The 23,894-nt window shown below is 43.8% G+C and overlaps 1 protein-coding gene across 1 annotated transcript in view; it reads right to left on the bottom strand.

Annotated features, from left to right (window-relative positions):
* The window catches only part of LOC124711226 (protein I'm not dead yet-like), a 258,445-nt gene that overhangs the window by 73,468 nt on the left and 161,083 nt on the right, over positions 1-23,894 (bottom strand). The gene's annotated exons all lie outside the window — the stretch shown is intronic.

Below are 23,894 nucleotides of genomic sequence, written 5' to 3'. Positions count from 1 at the left end.
TCGGCAGTTTCTTTACGAACAATGACGAATTAACTCGAAATGTTTCTTCAATCAGGAACGTCAAATCTCTTTAAAAGAAAACTGACGTCAATGCATGTTGTCACTTTTCTTTTAAAAAGTCCCATTTAGTTATGGTTGTTTGAAGTTTAAACACAGACATTGCTTTTAATGAGTCGTAAACTGGTATTACGAAGAGTCAGCCACAAATGATAGAAAATCAAGCAATGTCGCCGCTCAGAAGGACAGTACCCTTTTTCTCGAGCTCTCTCTCGAATGAAGTTTCTATGAAAGAACTATCATTTCATAGTAGCAAAGACGGTCTTTAAATATACTGTCATCTTTTCCCTTGACATTTCAGGTGACTAAATGAAAATAAAAAACAGGAGGAACCAATTGGGCCGGCCCGGGTGGCCGAGCGGTTAGGCGCTATAGTCTGAAACCGTGCGATTGCTACGGTCGCATGTTCGAATCCTGCCTCGGGAATGGGTGTGTGTGATATCCTTAGGTTAGTTAGGTTTAAGTAGTTCTAAGTTCTAGTGGACTGATGACCTCAGAAGTTAAGTGCTCATAGCCATTTTTTTTTTTTTGAACCAGTTGGTATAGTGAATGTCCTTACATGAGGCAACATCCCACAGTAGTGAAACATGTACACTGCTGTCAGATTACGCACAGACGTAGAAGTGACATTGCCTTCCTAGGAGACGCAGTTGCCTACTGCTTTGACTGCGACCGCAGGGTGGCTTAATTTCGTCGTCCTTGGACCATATTTGCCTGCATCGTAATAAACTCCTTTAATTAGCGGGACTCTTCTATCTGTCATGTCTGAATTGAGGAAGTTGCTTAACACGTGTCCTCTTTCTGTGCCGTATTCTTGGCTGCACTGAGAAATGTAATTAGCTCTCTCTGCGTTCCTGTTACCACGCTCCTGCCCCCTACGAGTGACAGCCTAGCTTTTTTCTGTGTGAACTGTTTTACCGTTATGCAACCTGAAGGTGGAGGGGCGAGAAAGGAAAGCGAAGGAACTGACGATAACAGCTGCGTTGGCACTTTATGCGGAATCAGTGGCGATGAGTAAAATGTGTGACGGATCAGGACTCGAACCGAGGATCTTCTGCTTACTAGGCAGTTGCGTTAACAGACCACGCTTTCGTATAACTGATTTCGAGTTGATGGGGAATGAATCCACAACCCCCAGTACGGTTGCCCATCAACGTTCGATCTCCGGGGGAATCTGAAGTTAGCGAGCATGGGCGACATGGACGGGGACTGCGCATAAGTGGGGTTAGATGGGCCTCTGTGTGGCCCGGAGAGCGCATTTGCGATAAACACTGTGTCCAGATGGCGTTCGAGTCTCGGTCCGGAACACTTTTTCACTCGTCGCCGCCGATTCCTCATCAAGTCCTTCCTCCCCCTCTCCATCATCAGTTTACATAATATACGCCGAAGAGCCAAAGAATCTGGTACACCTGCCTAATATCGAGTAGGGCCCCCGCGAGCACGCAGAAGTGCCGCAACACGACGTGACATGGACTCGACTAATGTATGAAGTAATGCTGGAGGGATTTGACACCATGAATCCTGCAGGGCTGTCCATAAATCCGTAAGAGTTCTAGGGGTTGGAGATCTCTTCTCAACAGCACGTTGCAAGGCATCCCAGATATGCTCAATGATGTTCATGTCTGGGGAATATGGTGGCCAGCGATAGTGTTTCAACTCAGAAGAGAGTTCCTGGAGCCACTCTGTAGCAATTCTGGACGTGTGGGGTGTCGCATTGTCCTGCACAATCAGACAGGTTGCTTACGGACGTGTCACCTGTCCGAGTTGTAACAAGATGTATTTTGTCTCCATGCCTGTACAGTCCATCCGCTCGATACAATTTGAAACGAGACTCGTCCGACCAGGCAACATGTTTCCAGTCATCAACAGTCCGATGTCGGTGTTGACGGGCCCAGGCGAGGCGTAAAGCTTTGTATCGTGCAGTCATCAAGGGTACACGAGTGGGCCTTCGGCTCCGAAATCCCACGGCGATAATGTTTCGTTGAATGGTTCGTACGCTGACTCTTGTTGATGGCCCAGCAGTGAAATCTGCAGCAATTTGCGGAAGGTTGCACTTCTGTCACGTTGAACGATTCTCTTCAGGCGTCGTTTGTCCCTTTCTTGCAGGCCGGCTGTGTGGCCGAGCGGTTCTAGGCGCTTCAGTCTGGAACCGCGTGACCGCAACGGTCGCAGGTTCGAATCCTGCCTCGGGCATTGATGTGTGTGATGTCCCTAGGTTAGTTAGGTTTAAGTAGTTCTAAGTTCTAGGGGACTGATGATCTCAGATGTTAAGTCCCATAGTGCTCAGAGCCATTTGAACCATTTTTGAACCCTTTCTTGCAGGATCTTTTTCCGGCCGCAGCGATGTCAGAGATTTGATGTTTCACCGGATCCCTGATATTCATGGTACACTCGTGAAATGGTCGTACGGAAAAATCTCTACTTTATCGCTACCTCGGAGATTCTGTGTCCCATCGTTCGTGCGCCGACTGTAACACCACGTTCAAACTCACTTAGATCTTGATAATCTGCCATTGTAGCAGCAGTAACCGATCTAGCAACTGCGCCAGACACTTGTTGTCTTATATAGGCGTTGCCGACTGCAGCGCCGTATCCTGCCTGTTTACATGTCTCTGTATTTGAATACGCATGCCTATACCAGTTTCTTTGGCGCTTCAGTGTACATCATAGCTGCGTGGTGTCTGTTCTTTTGGACATGTCCGAAAGAACAGACAACTTGCATTCATACATCTTATTACTGATTATGAATTATGCAGGGCTACGATACATGAGTCATTCGTTTTCAAAGTTCTATGTTTTCCAAAGAATTACATATACAAATGCGACTGGTGCATGAACAGAACCGCAAGCTCACCGAGTTCGCACAGTACCCACCGGTTAGCGTTACCATCGCAATGCCTTGATTAAACAGAAACAATGCAAGAAAAGAGTTTTTGTGTGTTGGAATACACGACTTGTTTATCTGTTACATCAGTACAGAATACATGCAGAAGGAAACATGGGAAAGTACCGCCATCTAAACAAAACATTGTATGTTGGTATCTACAGTTTAGGGACACTGGTTGTCTCTGTAAACAGAAAAGTAACGGTCAACCAAGCATGCCAGATGCAGCCGTGGGGAGGGTGAGGGAAAGTTTCGTATGCAGTGCAAAAAAGTCAACGGTCCGCACAAGCCACGAACTTGGAATACCATATCGAACCGTATGGAAGATTTTGCAACGGCGATTACGTTTCTTGCAGCTCGTGCAACAATTACATCCGGAAGATTATGGCTGGCGTCTTCAATTCTGCATCACAATGCAGTAAGCACATAAGGATGAACATTTCATATTCAACCTAGTATTCAGCGACAAAGCTGCGTTCCATTTATCTGGAAAGTTTAATCGCCACAGTTTGAGAGTGTGGGGCACCGAAAATCCTCATGAAACTGCGGCGAATGAACGAGTTTCGGCGAAGATTAATGTTTTCTATGCAGTGTCACAGACGAAGCTGTAAGGGCCGTTTTTCTTCCGTGATGCGTACCTCCTGCCTTGATATGTTGCAGTTGTGTCTGTTTCCACAATTGACTTCTGATTTCGAGAATTTCGTCTTCCAAAAAGTTGGGGCACCACCTTACTTGAGTACCGATATTCGCCGTACCTGAACGACGAACTTCCGCGCCGCTGGATTAGGCGTGATGGTGAAGATGATGCCTTATTTAACACAGCTACAGACGTATACAAGCCAGTTCTCATCGTGCTATGTTCTACTCCACAACTAGGAAGTGCTACGCTGCGGCGGATCTGCTGATTGACGTTGATTCGGCTGCGCACTGGTCTTCGAATCCGAAAGATATACTGGAACTTGGACTTCAACGCTCACTAGGCTTAGTATGTCAACGGACTTGTGATTTCCACAGCAGTTCTGTATTTCACGTTCACTTCCTCGACAATGTTATAGCCACCATATGTTTACATAATATCCATAAAGTGTTCATCTACAACTTGGCGCTTGGTAACAGTATTCTACTGTATCAGTGTTCTGTCAATAAACCGTAGAACGATGTTATTCCTGGCTATAACGTAAACATTCACTTTTACTAACTGTTATCGAAATAATAGAACTGAGGAGATTACTAGGCCGTGAAAACCCCGTTTATAGCTTGTTTCGCTGCTGCAGTTCCTCCCGGAATGATCTCTTGACGAAAATATGGCGGCCCAACGATTTATGAATCTTAGTATGCTGTTTAATTTCGTCAGTGACGATAGTGAAGAAAATGTGGACACGGTATATACTGTGATATTGACCAATGTGATCGGTAATGAACAAAATTCTGTGCGAGTCGGACCAGAAGGGGTGTGGATCATCCGTCACGTGGTTGTGAAACGTTAAGTCAAACCAATGACGTACCAAGTCACGTGCAGCAGTAGTAAGGCACTAGATTTGCGGTGGGAAGAAGCGGGATTCGCCTGGCTTCAGAGTTAATGGTTCCCCTAACTCATTTCAGACGAATGCCAGCATGATCATTTCACAAGACTTACGACGAGTAATCGTAAAGGTTTAACTGTCGCTCTTCGTTCCCAAGAAGTTGTGAGTGCTGTAGATAGGGTTTGTCAAACTGATACCATAATACAAGATTTCCAGAAGCCTTTTGACATTGTTCCTCACAAGAGTCTTCCAATCAAATTCGGTGCCTATGAAGTATCGTCCCCTTGTGTGAGTGGATTCGTGATTCACTGTCACAAAGGCCACAGTTCATAATAAATGACGGAAAGTCATCGAGTAAAACAGAAGTAATATCTGGCACTCCCCAGCGAAGTGCCCTATGGTGTTCCTGATCTACATACACATTTTAGGAGACAGTCGGAACAACCCTCTTACATTTTTTGCAGATGATGCTGTCATTTACCGTCTATTAAAGTTATCAGATGATCAAAACCAACAGCAGAATGATTTAGACAAGGTATCTGTTTGGTGAGAAAAGTGTGAAATCATTCACCTGACTACTAAAAGCAATCCGTTAAATTTCGGTTACACGATGAATACACAAATCTAAAGACTGTAATTCCAACTAAATACTTAGGGCTTGCAACTGCGAGTAACGTAAAGTGGAACGATCACATAGATAATGTATGAAGAAATCAAAGCAAAGACTGCGATTTATTGGAAGAACGCTTAAAAAATGCAACAGATCCACTAAAGAGACTGTTCACATCTACGCTTGTCCGTCTCGAGTATTGCTGTACGATGTGGGATCCGCACAGAACTGACGGAGGACATCGGAAAAGTTCAAAGAAGGGCAACACGTTTTCTATTACCGCGAAATATGGGAGAGAGTGTCACTGAAATGAAACAGAATTTGTGTGGACAACATTGAAACAAAGACGTTTTTCGTTGCAGCGGAATCTTCTCACGAAATTTCAATCACCAACTTTCTCCTCCGAATGCGAAAATATTTTGTTGACCCCAATCTGCATAGGGAGAAACGATCATCATAATAACATAAGGGAAATTAGAGCTCGCACGGAAAGATACAGCTCTTCGTTTCTTCCGCGCGCTGTACGAGATTGTAATAATAGAGAATTAGAGTGAAGGTAGTTCGATGAATCCTCTGCCAGGCACTTAAATGTGATTTGCCGAGAATCCATGCAGATGTAGATGTAGGTGTAGGTAGCCGCCTGTATTCGGTTGGGAAGTGAGTCCACAAGGTTGTGCAGGTACGTCGCATACAGGTTAGCCACTCGCTGAGTACTTGATCGCGCGATTCCACCAGATTGTGGAGATGCTGATGGCTTCGTTTTACCCGCTATTCCACGTCCCACAGAGTTTCTACGGGGATCAAGTCAAGTGATTTTGCACGTCAGTTGAGATGTAATAGGGTGGGGGAGTGTTAAAAAACCAGTCTCACATTCTTCCAACAGTACGTTGTTCACGCACATATCTCAAATAACATAACACGATTTTCTTTAAATCGAGTGATTCTTTTTGATACATCCTGTACTTCGTATTGGTAACAACGACGCGCTACTTCCTTTATTTGTGGGTAAATAAAAGCGGTCCTGCTCCAGCTGAATTCCGATTTAGGCACTTTTAATAGGGCGCTCTTTTGTTTGACGCTACTTACATCAAGAGCCATTAGCTGTCTCTCGATCTCCACAATCTGCAATTTATCAATCATTGGCGGATATTTTTGTTAGCACATCAGGCACGAATGCGTAGGATGTACTGAACGAACAGTTCCATCGCTGTGCTTCGTGGCGTAATGATACGTTGCGATCATTACCCGAGCAGAAGGACGTGTTACGGGTTGACAAAGAGCAGGTATACCACGATCTCTCTGTGTAGGCCCCCTTTACTTATGTATGATGCTTGATTATCTTTACTCTTTTATTAGAAAACTGAAGTGCGCTTTCATAAAATAATAATGCTCCCTGCAATGTACAATGGCGAAAACTACTGCTATAAACGAATTACGGATCACGTAATAACGGATGTGGGACTACACTATCCACAAATTGCTCGCTTAATAATCTTACGGAAGAATCTGTGTCAGAAGTTAACAGGCTGACTCTCAGTCTCTTTCCATGATTCAGTCCTTATCTTCCTCAGTCCTTAAGTAAAGTACATGATACATCCAAACCGTATATTTTTTGTGAATTCATGGAAGAATCCAAACTCGTCGTGCCTGATTGTAGCATATGCTTTCTCTTCTTGTGTTTTCAGTGCTTCACTGGCTTTCCTATCTGCATGTTCCACTGGGTCGCAGCACCATCTTAAAGAAAACTGTTTATCATGGTGTCAGCATGTCTTCCAGAAATAAAGGTAATTTCAGTTTGTTTTTAGTAATTCTGGACAATAACATGTTTAGAAATTGCTGTACTATGCTAATATCTAATATATTCTACAGTAACGTCCGAAAGTCCTGTCACCCCCCCCCCCCCCCCCCACCGCTCGTTTTTGCCCATGATGTGTATTTATACTCCATATATCTTTTCACTCCTTTGGATGGCGGACACAAATAGCTACAGCGTGAAAGAACGTATTCTGGCAAGTGTATGGGGTCATGAATGTGCACACACCAGGAAAACCAAAAGAGATATGCAACGGGATTTTGCGGTACGATTCCATAAATAAGCGTCACCAAAGCGAACGATAATGCGATGGCAACAGAAGCTCTTCAGAACCTGATCCATTTTGGATGGGAAGAGGGACCGGTCGCCCATTACCACGACAAGAAACATGTACAGCAGTGGCGGATTCGGCGATCAGATCTTCCATAAAATCAAAAGATCTGCTGCACTTGAAATTCCCAAAGCGACTGTGCCGACACACATGGAGAAAGATTTGGAATTAAAATCTGTTAGGCCAAAATCCTTAAATGAGCAGTGGTTGCTACTGTATAAGAGTACAAGAGCACGTGAATACCGTAAGTTTTTACACCTTACGGATTTAATGGATATTTTTCTTTGAATGCTGTTAAATGTAACGTAAATACATGGCACTTAAATCTACGGCGCTACCTCTGCTCTAGACTCTGTGAAACTTGCCATCAGAGTCGCGAGCACACCTTCAGTTGACCACATTTTAAGAATCTTTTGCGCATGTGCATCTAGCGTGACGTAACTGCCGTATGGGCCGAATACATACGGATTTGATAAACAACGTGCACGATTCATGATGTGCACAACTGCAAGTTTACGTCAGTGCCACCATGTGGCAGCACCATATGGCAGCACATTGTGGTAGACTTTTATCACCGCACATTCCTCAGATATGCCAGTTCACCCACTATATGGTGAAATTAGATCAGACGTCAGTATATGTTATAGTTATACTGACAGAAAAACCTATTTTGTGGGTTTCTAAATGATTTATAGTATATTAAGTTTTGAACTTTATTATACAGTAATCCATATGAGGCGCTGAGAACCATAAGGGCCTTAAGCACATCACAGTAGATTCTGAGATTTTAGAATTTATTCATGCTTCTGTAATCTGTTGATCTTATGGTGGTTCAGGTTCATCTGTGCTGTAAGCCCACATTGTATGTATGAAAATTCACGAAAAACTGTCTCACTGGTTTGTCTGATATGCACTTAAATGTGGGATCGACGACGATGTGCTTGCATGCTTTAGGCCCTTATGGATCTCAAATGGTTCAAATGGCTCCGAGCACTATGGGAGTTAACATCTATGGTCATCAGTCCCCTAGAACTTAGAACTACTTAAACCTAACTAACCTAAGGACAGCACACAACACCCAGTCATCACGAGGTAGAGAAAATCCCTGACCCCGCCGGGAATCGAACCCGGGAACCCGGGCGCGGGAAGCGAGAACGCTACCGCACGACCACGAGCTGCGGATCTCAGCGCTTCGTTGGTATTCTAGTCAAGTGGTCATGTTGATAGATGTTACTACTCGTGTTTAATCATTTCCATCATAAAACGGCAGTTTGTGTCTGGAGTCGGTTGTTTGCTGTGCGGGGATCGGCTTTCGTGTATGCTAACAGAAAAGTAAATCTGTGAGGAGGTATCTTGAGACGTGCTTGGGTAATTCAGTGGGTAGGCATTTGACCGCGAAAGGCAAAGGTCCCGAGTTCAAGTCTCGGTCCGGCACACAGGTCTAATCTGTCCGGAAGTTTCATGACAGCGCTCACTCCGCTGCAGGCTGAGAATCTCATTTTGGGAACAGAAAAGTAAATTACCAAGAAAAGTTACCCGCAAATGTACTATGGCCTCCGAGACCAGATTCGTTGATTGAGAAAGTGACGTAATCAAATAAGCGTACTACAAGAGAACAGCTAACTGGACTAATGAATCTGTTGGGATCTTGTACATTTGTCCGAAAAAAAGCAAAACCATGAAAACTCCCACTTACACAAAAATGCGAAACGGAGAGCTGCGAAAGTTTACAGTTTCGATCTTGCTCTAAACTGTACTTAATTATGTACAAAAGAACAAAATTCCATAAAAAATTCTTTCTTTTGTCAGATAAGTTATGCATATTATTATTATTATTATCGACAATAGCTGTAGTTGTATAAACATGTTGATAAGCAGATGCTATTAATTTCACACTCTCAAATTTATCTGAAATTGTGAACATCAAGAGTGTATATTGTAACTGAGTTGAGTGATGAAGACATGCGGCGAAAACATGAAGCTTGCTCAAGATTGCTTGATGTGTGTGTGTGTGTGTGTGTGTGTGTGTGTGTGTGTGTGTGTGACGCTCCCACAGAGGGTCAAAGTTTTCTTCTCAGACCAATTTATCGATCTTGTCGGAAAAGGCATATTTTTTTCTGAACCAAGGAAAACTCATATCATTGTGAAGAGTTTGAGAATAGTCCCCCATATGCTATGAACTGGGCTGCAGTGTCCAGTAGGCACATCCCAGAGCCTATTTCTTTGACAGTTCACTGAATCAACATACCTACTTGCAAATGTTGCTTGAATGGTTCATTGCAGAGCTCCTGAGGCTGAATATTTTTGGCGACAGTTGGTTGCAACAAGATGGAGCTTCTGCCCACCACTTCGCTCTCCGAGAATTCTTGGCTCAAGTGTTAGCCCAGAGGGGGTTTGGGAGAGGATTAGTGCATCTGCCAGCGCCGATCGAGTGGCCTCCGAGGAGTACAGATCTGACATCATGCTACAACTCCCTGTGGGGAATAAATGAGCAACATGTACTAGACAATTGACGAACTGAAGCAAGCTGTTAGGGAGGCATTAAAGGAAATCACACTGCCTACGCTTTGGGAAATTTCACACAGGACCTGGTCCCCTCATCAGTTTGTGCCTCGTCAATGATGGTGGCCATACTGATGTTATCACTAAACAGGTTGGAACGTAATGTATCAACGTTTGTCACGCATCTGCTATGACAAGTTAGAAATGAATAAATAAATCAACACATACCACCATGACCAAAATAGTGTGTGTGTGTGTGTGTGTGAGAGAGAGAGAGAGGGGGGGGGGGGGGTCAGGTGACAGGACTTTCGGACCAGTCTCTGTACAATAACGAATGAGAGACTGTTTATTACATCTCAACATTACAGCAGTATATTTTTTTTCGATGTAGCATCGGGACTACATTCAGCAATGACTTAAACTTCCACATTCCAGCGGCATTCTTTTCATAACTGTTAGGTGTTCAGTGTCGAGTTTAAAGTGAGTGTTGCACGTATTTCAGTTACTATACAGGTATATCATAAATAGTATTCACTTTTCAACACGTTCTAAAATTCTGGTAAGTCACACCACTCTTTAAAAAAAAAATAGCATTTTAGTCTCATTTTTTCTCAGGACAATGCATTGACCGTCAATACAAACCATACACTCGTAGAATCTAACCTCGGTAATGAGAAGGTTAAACTAGTATCCTTCTTTTTGTCATTAATATTCTGCAGTTTATGCAGTTTATTGTCTCTTATGATCATTATCTTTCTACTGATGTGTTAGGTACCACCCTTTTTCCAGAGGTATCGCCTCGTTGAGCGATTGTCAGGAGAGACTAGCGAGGTCGTTTTAGTTTGCAGCCTCGATGACGGGCGGTGGTCACTGTTAATGGTGTACAGCGAAATCAGTGACAGGATGAGAGGAATTAGACACGTCCCCCCTTCGACGGCAATCATGTAATGGCAGCGATGAGCGGCGAACTAGCTACGCCGCTCGCCGTATCACCTGCTACAGCGTCAAGCGTAGTTCCAAAACCCGTGGCTGCACTGAAATATTCAGCTCAAATCTGCATACTTTATTCACACTCCTGTCCCATGTCTACGTCCTGCCTTCAGGCGCATGTCTCAGTTTAGCTGCACGTACAATTCTTGTGATCATTAAGGTAGTAAGGCTTGTAGCTAAAGGTATGGGTCGCAGATGGACCGAGGAAGTACTTTGGTGGATCCCAGGAGATGCGAAATGACCGAGAGTTCCTAACCGGTGGATGGCATTTAAAAATACTCATCCATAATCACAGCTGAAGCCCGTAAAGCATGGGGATGTGTGGAGAAAGCTTTTATCCGGCAGCTGATGTCATGTGGCTGATGATGAGTCTCCTCTTGTGGCAAATACTCGTATCTCTTCAGGAGTAATCCTACTGGAGGAACATCTGCAACTGGAAATTATAGTAGAGGTCGAAAATATCGCTTCATTCACAAGGTTCTTTCTTTCTTTTTAATACCTAAATCACGATCGATTTCGGGGTCTTGCGTGCTCATTATCAGTTATGATACTGAAAACAAACAAGAGACCGAAACTAATAATAATTTTTTCACTCTGTAGTGCATATGAGAAACCAGTGACATCATATTTTTGTATAACTGGACCGTTGCCCAGCTGCAACTTCTTCAACAAGACTAACAAAATGCATCCCAAGATTCAGTGTACGACAGAACACCACTCTGGGTTTACTCTCTCATTTTTGGATTTGGAAATTACGTTACAGGACAGTAAAGCTCACTTTAATATATTTAAGAAATAAACGACGACTGATTCTATTATTCATTGCTCTTCTGTTCATCGCAAACAGCAAAAAATGGCTGCTCTTCGCGCAATGCTTTACCGCGCTATTCGACTCTCTGTTCCTCAAGGCCAATCTAGCAGAATAAGTTGGACATCATTAAAATTGTAGCGCACGCTTATGGTTACTAGCCAAATGTTGTTGATGTTCTTCTCTAGCAAATAAAATCGAAAGTCGCTTTTAACAATCGCTACGAGATTACCCTATGATTTACTCTTTTTTTGAGTCATCAAACTGATTTGATGCGGCCCGCCACAAATTCCTCTCCTGTGCCAATCTCTTCACATCAGAGTAGCACTTGCAACCTATGTCCTCAATTATTTGCTGTCTTCCCCTACAGTGTTTTGCCCTCTACAGCTCCCTCTAGTACCATGGAAGTCGTATCCTGATGTCTTAACAGGTGTCCTATCATCTTGTTCCTTCTCTTTTTCGGTGTTTTCCATATATTCCTTTCCTCTCCGATTCTGCGCAGAACCCCGTCCTTCCTTATATTATCAGTCCACCTAATTTTCAACATACCTCTGTAGCACCACATCTCAAATGCTTCAATTCTCTTCTGTTCCGGTTTTACCACAGACCATGTTTCATCACCATACAATGCTGTACTCCAGACGTACATTCTCAGAAATTTCTTCCTCAAATTAAGGCCTATGTTTGATACTAGCAGACTTTTCTGGGCCAGAAATGCCCCTTTGGCCAGAGCTAGTCTGCTTTTGATGTCCTCCTTGCTCCGTCCGTCATGGGTTATATTGCTGCCTAGATAGCAGAATCCCTTAACTTCATCTACTTTGTGACCATCAATCCCAATGTTAAGTTTCTCGCTGTTCTCATTTCTGCTACTTATCGCTGCTTTCGCCTTTCTTCGATTTACACTTTCCATATTCTGTATTCGTTAGAGTGTTCATTCCATTCAACAGATCATGTAATTCTTCTGCGCTTTCTCTCAGGATAGCAATGTCATAAGCGAATCGTGTCACTGATATCCTTTCACCATGAATTTTAATTCTACTTCTGAACATTTCTTTTATTTCCATCATTGCTTCTTTGACGTACAGATTGAACAGTAGGGGCGAAAGACTACATACTTGTCTTACACCCTTTTTAAACCGAGCACTTCGTTCTTGGTCTTCCACTCTTATTACTCCCTCTTGGCATTTGCTCAAATTGTATATTACCCGTCTCTCCCTGTTGCTTACCCCTACAAAAAAATCATCTACTAGTAATGATAGCTGGTTGATTTACAGAATATCTAATAATAAATCAATACTTGAATATCCAGCTCTAAAACCGGCAATATATTTTCAATGTGCAACCGATATTTTTATAGGCAGATACATAGATATTTTCTCCGCCTATATATATATATATTTCTTCGATATATCGACAGCAGATAATGATATTTTTTTAAATATCAATATATTGGATCACCGAAATTTTTAAAAATATCAACTGTCCTAGTTTCTATGAACTGTCAGCCTGATACTGAGGTACTTCCGCAGGTACCTCGGTCCCCAGATACGTCACTGATAGAACACGTGTGGAACTACTTCGGGCGTCAACTCCACCCACGTGGAGTGGCATCCTTCGCGACCGAATCAGTGCATCCAACTAGGCAGAGGGAGTGCAACATCAGGTGGCCTCGTACTGTCAATTTCTTTGTAGATTTCACTCATGTTGTAAGCACTGAAATAACATCACATAGCCGGCCGGAGTGGCCGAGCGGTTCTAGGCGCTACAGTCTGGCACCGCGCTACCGCAAAGGTCGCAGGTTCGAATCCTGCCTCGGGCATGGATGTGTGTGATGTCCTTAGATTAGTTAGGTTTAAGTAGTTCTAAGTTCTAGGGGACTGATGACCACTGCAGTTAAGTCCCATAGTGCTCAGAGGCATTTGAACCATTTTTTAACATCACATACCCCCTTAAACTATAAAGTTTCATTTCGCTTTCGCCTCCACTTCTGAAAGCTTCACTATTTTTGTCAGGCAGTGTACATTCCCACAATGCGTCCCATGAGGCTATGACAACGGATGTTCCAGATTTCTAGAGAAGAACTAAATGAGCTGTTTCAAGATCAATAAAAAATGATGACATTTCTGTAGTGTCATTTCAAAAGTAGCGTGAATCGGACATCGACAGACGTATCAAACAACTGATCATGTTTTTTTTTTCCACTTGGGTTTTACTCATACATTCCGCTGTCGAGCAAACCAACGTTTCCGTTGCCGAGAAAACAAACGCCATGCTATTCGTCAGAAATCGATAAATACATTAGCCAAAGAATTAATTACGTGTAACTCGTAAAAGGCGAGTAAAAAATTCAGTCGTCTCCCGAACAATGTGGACAGAGCACAAGTTGCTGTTGGGGAAGGCTGGGAAAGAAAATCGGCAATGTCCGTTTCAATGGAACCAACCTGGCATTCGCCTTAAGCGATTTAGAGAAACAACGGCAAATTCAGACCTTGCTGGCCGGACCTGGATTTGAACGGCCTTCCTTCCGCAGAGGAGATGCACTACGGCATCCCATCGGTAGTTCTGAATGAAGGCTTCGCTATCCAACAAACGCTCGTGAAGAGTAGAGGTTGAAAATACCGCTTACTTGCTCCAGACAGTTAAAGAGAAAGACTGGACGTGATGAAAGCTCAAAAGGTAGTAAGTAGTAAGTAATATTACGTCCTACTACAATTTCAAAAGTAGAGCTTCGAATATTTTCCGAAAATTGTGAAAAAACGTAATATATAATAAAAATGTCAGTATACCGTATTGATATAGCTATATCGGGGGAAGGCATACCGCCGATATGCATCGATATTTCTTTTAAAAGTATCGATACATCGACATAGTATCAACAGCCCTAATAGAAACACGTACCTCGCGTGTAAGAGCATTGTCCTGTGAAAAGTGGCACCAGAACACTGTCTCATGAGAGGTAATACATGAGGAGGCAGTATGTCCGTGATGTACCGTCGTGTCGTCAAAGTTCCCTCAGTTACTGCCAGCCGTGACCGGAAGTCATACCCGATCGCTTCGCGTGCCATGAAGCGACGAAGTAACACCACTGTGCCAGTCCAAAACACTGCGAGGACATGACCTCTCCCCAGTCGCCGCCATACTACGCGAAGATTCACCACTCAGTACACTGCAACACCATTCATCAGCTTCCCGGCGTCGCCGCCACTCCAGACGGAGTCGTTTGTGTTGTGGCGGTAACGGCAGCCTAGGCACTGGACGGTAGTTGCATAGTCAGGCTGGTGCTGGTCCCAGGCCAACGGTGCGGGGATCACAGACAGTATTGCTGGGAGTTCATTACCCGTTTACGGATGGCAGGAGCAGACGTGAACGGTTTGCGAAGTGCTTGGTGCACGATCGGCAATCCTGCCTTGTGGTCGTCGACCGGAACCTTGACGGCGAGTTTGCCTCCCCTCACGTGCCCCTGCGGTCCAACATCGGGCCACTGTCACATCCGAACGCCTCACAAATCTGGATATTGCACGATTCGAGCAACCGATCAAATGCAGACCAATATTGAGGCCCGTTTCAAATTCGGTCAGATGCTGATTACGCTGTCTCTCATCAGTGCGTGGCGTCTCCGTGTCTTCCTGCATCTGCATCTACAACTGCATGGATATTCTGCAAATCACACTTACGTGCATGGCAGGGGGTTCATCGAACCACATTCACAGCAGTTCTCTGTTATTGCACCCTCGAATAATGCGCGGAAACAACGAACATGTTTATCTTTCCGTGCGAGCTCTGATTTCCCTTATTTTAATGTGATCATTTCTCCCTGTGTAGGTCGGTGTCAACAAATTATTTTCGCATTCGGAGGAGAAAGTTCGTCACTGACATTTCGCGAGAAGATCCCGCTGCTACGAGAAACGCCTTTGTTTTAATGATGTCCACCCAAATCCTGTATCATGCCCGTTACACACTCTCCGCTGTTTCTCGATAATACAAAACGAGCTGCTCTTCTTTTAACTTTCTCGATGCACTCCGTTAAGGAGTAAGAATACCACACCGTGCAGCAGTATTCTAAACGAGGACGAACAAGCGTAGTGTAGGCGTCTCTTTGGTAGATCTGTTACATTTTCTACGTGTTCTGCCAATAAATCGCAGTCTTCGGTTCGCATTCCCCACAATATTTTCTATGTGTTCTTTCCAATTTCAAATGTTCGTAACTGCATTTCCTGGGTGTTTAGATGAACTTACGGCCTCTAGATTTGATTGATTTGTGGTGTTCAAAAATGGCTCTAAGCACTATGGGGCTTAACATCTGAGGTCATCAGTCCCCTAGACTTAGAACTACTTAAACCTGACTAACCTAAGGACTTCACACACATCCATGCCAGAGGCAGGATTCGAACCTGCGACCGTAGCAGCAGCGCGGTTCCGGACTGAAGCGCCTAGAACCGCTCGGTCACTCGGGCAGCCGATTTGTAGTGTAACCAAGGTTAATGGATTCCCTTTAGCACCCAGTGGATGACCTCACACTTTTCATTACTTAAGTTCAATTGCCAATTTATGCACCATACAGATATCTTTTCTAAATTGTTTTGCAATCTTTTTTGATCTTCTGACGATTTACTAGACGATAAACGACAGCATCTCCAAACAACCTAAGACGGCTCCTCAGATTGTCTCCTAAATCGTTTATGTATGTAAGGAACATCGGAGGGCCTATAACACTTCCTTGGGGAACGCCAGAAATCACTTCTGTTTTACTCGATGGCTTTCCGTCAGTTCCTACGAACTGTAACCTCTCTGACAAGAAATCATGAATCTAGTCGCATAACTGAGACGATACTCCATAAGTACGCGATTTGATTACAAGCCGCCTGTGAGGTACAGTGCTGGAAATCTAGAAATAAGGAATCAATTTGAAATCCCTTGTCAGTGGCGCTCAACACTTTCAGAGCGATCACCAAACATCTGATGCTGTTCTCTCCAATTATATACCCTACCAATACGTGGAACAACACTAAATACGAACAACACTAATGCCGCCGGCCGCTGTAGCCGAGCGGTTCTAGGCACTTCAGTCCGGATTCGCGCTGCTGCTACGCTCGCAGGTTCGAATCCCGCCTCGGGCATAGATGTGTGTGATGTCCTTAGGTTAGTTAGGTATAACTAGTTCTAAGTCTAGGGGTCTGATGACCTCAGATGTTAAGTCCCATAGAGCTCAGAGCCATTTTTGAACGCTAATGCCCTTTGGTGGTCTTTCTCCAGTCACTGGGAATTCAAACTCTCTTCGTTTACATACTCGCCGATGGCTTGTGCGTGTGCGAAGCTAGAGTGGCACCAGACCGTGTCCTGTGGATGCTTCACTTTTTTTGTCGGGCAGTGTATTTTCTTTGACATTTGATGGTTGTCATGCTGTAAATGACGAAGTACCGAAGTTGTAAGATGTTTTGATAGCGCAATAAAACAGCTGCAATTCGACATCTGGTTTGAACAGTGATCAGTGTCTACCGTATACTTTGCTCAACATAAGAGTAAACCTGACGTAAACCAATACAAATGCGATGATTGTTGAGAAGCCGTAGTACACGCAGACTGGTGTTGTTACGGTCTTGGTTGGTTGGTTTGGAGAGAAGGAGACTAAACGCTACGCTTTTTGGAAGTAGGCCTTACTGACGTATTAGATATCTTATTAATAAGTTACGTTAAATGGAACTTTAAGATATTCTAACGTATTAGCAGCCATCAGCGTTTTTCTTAATCACGCTTTAGCTATGTAGTTTTTATTTAAAAAATCGTGTACAGACACGGTCTCTTTACTGTTGTGCTCTGATTGTCGCACTGTTAATACGCAATATGGAAATAACTGAGGCTGCTTCCTGCTCCGTAGTGAAACACGCGTGTGGAACACGGTTAAAAAGTGGCGAGAAATAATGTTGTTCTTAAAGAAAAGAAATTGGCTTTGAAGTTTTTCGACGGACTGGATTTGATACAGCTGAAATAGCAATGGTTCAAATGGCTCTAAGCACTATGGGACTTAACAACTGAGGTCATCAGTCCTCTAGAGTTAGAACTAACAAAACCTAACTAACCTAAGAACATCATACACATCCATGTCCGAGGCAGGATTCGAACCTGCGACCGTAGCAACAGCGCGGTTCCAGACTGATGAGCCTAGAACCACTCGGGCACAGCGGCCGGCGTAATAGAAATACACACTGGATGTCTAGCGGAACAAATTGATTAGCTGGTGCAGTTCATGGATTGCTGGTTCAAATCTCGCCTTGTTCATCCTTTTTTTCGTTCAATTTGAAATACCTGCATCTCGTAACTGTAAAATTCTTCATCTCTTTTTATGTGTAATGCACATCTTTTTGTTTCTAATTACATATTGCACATGAAATTCCTGTTTTAGTTTCAAAAATAAATTCTAAATTGTCGATTTTTAATGAAAGACTGTTAATAACGATTACTTAAATTAAGAAAACGAAAAAATTTAATATTTTAGGACAAAAATGAAAAAACGAACACTCTTTATTTGGATTATGTCCATTGTTTTATACCATAGATGTAGTCTCACACGAACCAGAATAATTTTCACAGCATCGAGCACAGCATAAAAACGCTGCATTATTGCATTTGCCACTGTACCATTACAATATGAACCCAACAGAACTGATCTGGAGCCAATTTAGGGATTTGTCGCGAGAAATAAAAAGACTATTAAGCTGCCATACGTACTGGAACTAACGCACGCAGCTTTTCACATGTCACTGCCGAAAGCTGGTGGGATATAGAACGGCAGGACATAAAAGGAGAAATTGCGGAGCGTGGGTGGCTTCGTGGATTCTGTTATGTTGATCGACTTGTTATCAACGTAGCAGATTACAAGTCCAGAACTGAAATGTATTTTTCGGATTCGGATAAGGAAGGAGCTAAGAGATTACCAGACGACATACTATAAGTACACTACTGGCCATTAAAATTGCTACACCACGAAGATGACGTGCTACAGACGCGAAATTTAACAGACAGGAAGAAGATGCTGTGATATGCAAATGATTAGCTTTTCAGAGCATTCACACAAGGCTGGCGCCAGTGCCGACACCTACAACGAGCTGTCATGAGGAAAGTTTCCAACCGATTTCTCATACACAAACAGCAGTTGACCGGCATTGCCTGGTATACCGTTGTTGTGATGCCTCGTGTAAGGAGGGGAAATGCGTACCATCACGTTTCCGACTTTGATAAAGGTCGAATTGTAGCCTATCGCGATTGCGGTTTATCGTATCGCGACATTGCTGCTCGCGTTGGTCGAGATTCAATGACTGTTAGAATATGGAATCGGTGGGTTCAGGAGGGTAATACGGAACGCCGTGCTGGATCCCAACGGCCTCTAATCACTAGCAGTCGAGATGACAGGCATCTTGTCCGCATGGCTGTAACGGATCGTGCAGCCACGTCTCGATCCCTGAGTCAACAGATGGGGACGCTTGCAAGACAACAACCATCTGCACGAACAGTTCGACGTTTGCAGCAGCATGGCCTGTCAGCTCGGAGACCATGGGTGTGGTTACCCTTGACGCTGCATCACAGACAGGAGCGCCTGCGATGGTGTACTCAACGACTAACCTGGGTGCACGAATGGCAAAACGTCATTTTTTCGGATGAATCTAGGTTCTGTTTACAGCATCACGATGGTCGCATCCGTGTTTGGTGACATCGTGGTGAATGCACATTGGAAGTGTGTATTCGTCATCGCCATACTGGCGTATCACCCGGCGTGATGGTATGGGGTGCCATTGGTTACACGCCTCGGTCACCTCTTGTTCTCATTGACGGCACTTTGAACAGTGGACGTTACATTTCAGATGTGTTTCGACCCGTTGCTCTACCCTTCATTCGAGCCCTGCGATACCCTGCATTTCAGCAGGATAATGCACGACCGCATGTTGCAGGTCCTGTACGGGCCTTTCTGGATACAGAAAATGTTCGACTGCTGATCTGGCCAGCACATTCTCCAGATCTCTCACCAATTGAAAACGTCTGGTCAATGGTGGCCGAGCAACTGGCTCGTCACAATACGTCTGTCACTACTCTTGATGAACTATGGTATCGTGTTGAAGCTGCATGTGCAGCTGTATCTGTACGCGCCATCCAAGCTCTGTTTGACTCAATGCCCAGCCGTATCAAGGCAGTTATTACAACCACAGGTGGTTGTTCTGGGTACTGATTTCTCAGGATCTATGCACCCAAATTGCGTGAAAATGTAATCACATGTCAGTTCTAGTATAATATATTTTCCAATGAATACCCGTTTATTATCTGCATTTCTTCTTGGTGTAGCAATTTTAATGGCCAGTAGTGTATGCTTTCCATCTGGTCACCTAAGAAGCTTGCGGTAGAGCTAGAGTTTTGCAGAATATTATTTCACTCTCGTTAAAAATTAAATGCCATTCGAAGTTATATTGTTTCTCTGCTGTCTGAATCGCATCTGCTCACATAAGTATGTGCATGTAATACAGCATAAAACGTATGCTTATGATCGTACTTGACTGTACTGGACACAGCTTGGCTTCCGATCCACGTGATACGAAATCCAATGAGATTCTAGAAAACGCGAAAGAATACATGGTGAAGTATTTAGGTCAGGTTTGTTATTTCGATGAACGCAGTATACCATCTCCTGGCCATAGAGTACAGAACATATAGCTCGTGTCGGTCACTATACGAACACCAGTGGGCGGTGTCGACAGCCTCCAAACCCAGAGATGTGGATGGTGAGAGCCGGAAGGCGATGGCCAAGTGGTGGTTGTGTAGCCGAGGTCACGGCCGCCCGTCCAAGGACGCTCTCGTTGAGGAGGGCCAAGCAGCGACCGCTCACTGTCAAAACACGGCCCGTCTGCTACGACACGCTCTGCGGGCGGAGAGCCAGTTGACCGAAGCAGGTCACCGCCGGAGCGTGAGACTCAAACTCTATCGGTCCTTCCTTGTTCTTTTTTGTGATTTAGCGCACCAGGTGGTTACGGCAAGGGTGGAGGAACGAAACAGCTACAACTTTTTTTTTCCTTTTTCCATCGGTGTCCACAAGCTCCGGTAAACAGCGCTAAACTTACATGGAAATGACCAAATCATCATACAATAGAGTTTTTGCCCTGTATTGCACGTCCAATGCAGCATCGCCTCGTCGAAGGGTAGAAGGAACCTCCAGGCTTAACGTTCCGTCGATGTCAGTGCCATTAGAAACAGAGCACAAGTTCGGATTCAACAAGGATGGGGAAATCGGCCATAGACCTTTTAATAAAGTTATTCGGATGTTTCACCTCAAGTGATGTGAGGAAACCACGCTTGGCCTTAAAGGCCTACCATACCAATGGTCGTTCATTCAGCACGTGGTACGGTCTATGTTTAGTACTATCTATGTATCGAATAAAAATTAGGAAATGCTAAATCAAGAAATTAGTAACGGATGTAATGGAATTGGTCAGCCGGTCTTTGTGGCCGAGCGGTTCTAGGCGCTTCACTCTGGAACCGCGCGACCGCTACGGTCGCAGTTCGAATCCTGCCTCGGGCATGAATGTGTGTGATGTCCTTAGGTTAGTTAGGTTTAAGTAGTTCTAAGTTCTAGGGGGTGATGACCTCAGATGTTATGTCCCATAGTGCTCAGAGCCATTTGAACCATTTGAATTGGTCAGTGTCACATTTTTAGCTTTAGTGTGCAACTCAATACGTTCAATAAAGTCAGTAACTAACCCAACAACATTTTTCACACAACAGAAAATTTTGATTATCATTTAAATTTTTACAGACAGTAAAGAATAAGTTCCTCGTATTCAAATGCAAACACTTGTAATGAAAATTTGTTTCAGACGATTGAAATGAATATAATGTGTTAAACATATTTCATATTTTTGAAAACCCGCCCCAGGTAGCTGAGTGGTTAGCCAGCACGGTAGCTCATCGTGTTCGGTCAGAGAGCTGGTTGGCCTCTGTAATAAAAAAAACTGAGCAGAAGTATTAGCAAACTAACTTTAACGGAGGTCATGTGACATCCGCAACGATCAACGACGAAATATATATATATACGTGGTCAGCGCGACAGAATGTCAATCCTAAGGGCCCGGGTTCGATTTCCGGCTGGGTCGGAGATTTTCTCCGCTCAGGGACGGGGTGTTGTGTTGTCCTAATCATCGTCATTTCGTCCCCATCGACGCGCAAGTCACCGAAGTGGCGTCAAATCGAAAGACTTACACCCGACGAACTGTTTACCCGATGGGAGGCCCTAGTCACACGACATTTGCATTTTTAAATACTTCAGTAATCATTAATACTACTATTTCTACAGTTTTTATCACCATTTAAAATATTTGTAATGTGATGTATCAAAACTGTTAGTTACATACAAAATATCTATACTTGTATAGATCCATGGTAACTACTACATATACAGCTATACTCTGCAAATGGTTCAAATGGCTCTGAGCACTATGGGACTTAACTTCTGAGGTCATCAGTCCCCTAGAACATAGAACTACTTAAACCTAGTTAACCTAAGGACATCACACACATCCATGCCCGAGGCAGGATTCGAAGCTGCGACCGCAGCGGTCTCGCGGCTCCATATACTCTGCAAACCACCATGAGATGCATAGCAGAGGGTACGTCCCAATGTATCAGTTACTAGGGTTTCTTTCTGTTCCGTTCACGCATGGAGAGCGGGAAGAATGATTGTTTGGATGCCTCTGTGCGTGCAATAGTTATGTTAATCTTATCCTCACGATTCCTACGTGAGTGGTACGTACGGGGTGGTAATATATTCCTAGAGTCATCTTTTAAACCCGGTTGTTGAAATTTTGGTAATAGACATTGTCGGGATAGTTTACATATATCTTCAAGAGTAAAATAAGTGAATCTAGAACTTCCAATTCAAATACACGCGGTCTCACACAAAGTAAGATTCCGAAGTTGACGTTTATGTACAAATAAACGTGCGTATTGTACGGATTTTTCACTTAGCTGTTTCTATGCACAATTGTGCATAGGCGCGCCGAAGAAGGACATTGCAGCGTGAGTTTCTCTCGATCAGAATCGCTAAAATTTGCAACAGCAAGAAAGCGCGTCTTCTGCCTGTTGCAGCTAACAAGAACGTCCTTTGTGCACCGAAATAAATCACTGTTTTTTTTTGTCTTTTTGGTGTGTTTTTGGTAGTTTTTGTTGAGAAAGGCATGGTTGTGTTTCATAGAAAAGTTCTTTAGTTCAGCATTTTGTGTTCAAAACGAAGTAATAAAAGACGGAAAGAGAAAACGTTTTGCAATTATTCATTTTATAGTTGATGCGTAAGAAAATTTAAATTCCTGAATATCTTCCCTTCAAGCATGGATCATCTTTCTAGATACTGTGCCAATGAAAAACATCGAGTAAACTTCGGAGAGACAGAGATGAGCAACAAGGAATCTTACAAGTCTTGTTTACTGGTCTTATTTCTTGTTTCGGTCGATACTACCACTTTTCAAAATGTGGAATACTGTACATTGTTTTTAACACCCTATACACAAAGAACTGCACAGGAGCGTTCACCGGCCGCTGTGGTCTAGCGGTTCTAGGCGCTCAGTCCGGAACCGCGCGACTGCTATGGTCGCAGGTTCGAATCCTGCCTCGGGCATGGATGTGTGTGATGTCCTTAGGTTAGTTAGATTTAAGTAGTTCTAAGTTCTAGGGGACTGATGACCACAGATGTTAAGTCCCATAGTGCTCAGAGCCATTTGAACCATTTGAACAGGAGCGTTCACGTTGTGAACGAAAGTCTTTAGCGATGAATACTGGATGCTTTGTAGACGCAAAAGCGCGCAATGTAGACTAACTCAGAGAGATGAACGGTCTGTCTGCATTATTATGACTTCTCATTTCCTAAACTTGTAAACAGTGTCAAGCATAACTCTAGTACCGTAATGCGCGTGCGTCAAATCTGTGCCAAAGAGAACGAGACAGGTACTATGGACCAATAGATATGACCCCAGTATTGAGTACAGGCGCCTCATATGAGCTGTAGTGGTGACTATACACAGTATCTCAAAGTCTTTGGGTCAAACTGAAACAGGTGATAGTGGGCCATAACCGATTGTATAGAGATACAGAACCAATGGTCTGAAATGCATATTTACTGTGTTATGTGATGACCATCAGCCTCAGTGCATGTACTGCAAAGGCGCATGAAATTCTGCCGCTTTCTCCTAGAGATCCCGAGTGTCTGTTGTACTAGGGGCGTTTGAAAAGTCCTTGCAAAGCCCGAGAGATGGCACCACCGGCTCGTATCGAGGTCATGTATAGTTAGTAGCATCTTAGGAAAGAACGCACACCAAGTTTCAGCCATATTGGTCTATTTCTTTGTGTT

The sequence above is a fragment of the Schistocerca piceifrons genome, chromosome 8, assembly GCF_021461385.2.
Source record: "Schistocerca piceifrons isolate TAMUIC-IGC-003096 chromosome 8, iqSchPice1.1, whole genome shotgun sequence".
In the NCBI taxonomy this organism is placed as follows: domain Eukaryota; kingdom Metazoa; phylum Arthropoda; class Insecta; order Orthoptera; family Acrididae; genus Schistocerca; species Schistocerca piceifrons.
This window is presented reverse-complemented; position numbering and strand designations above follow the sequence as displayed.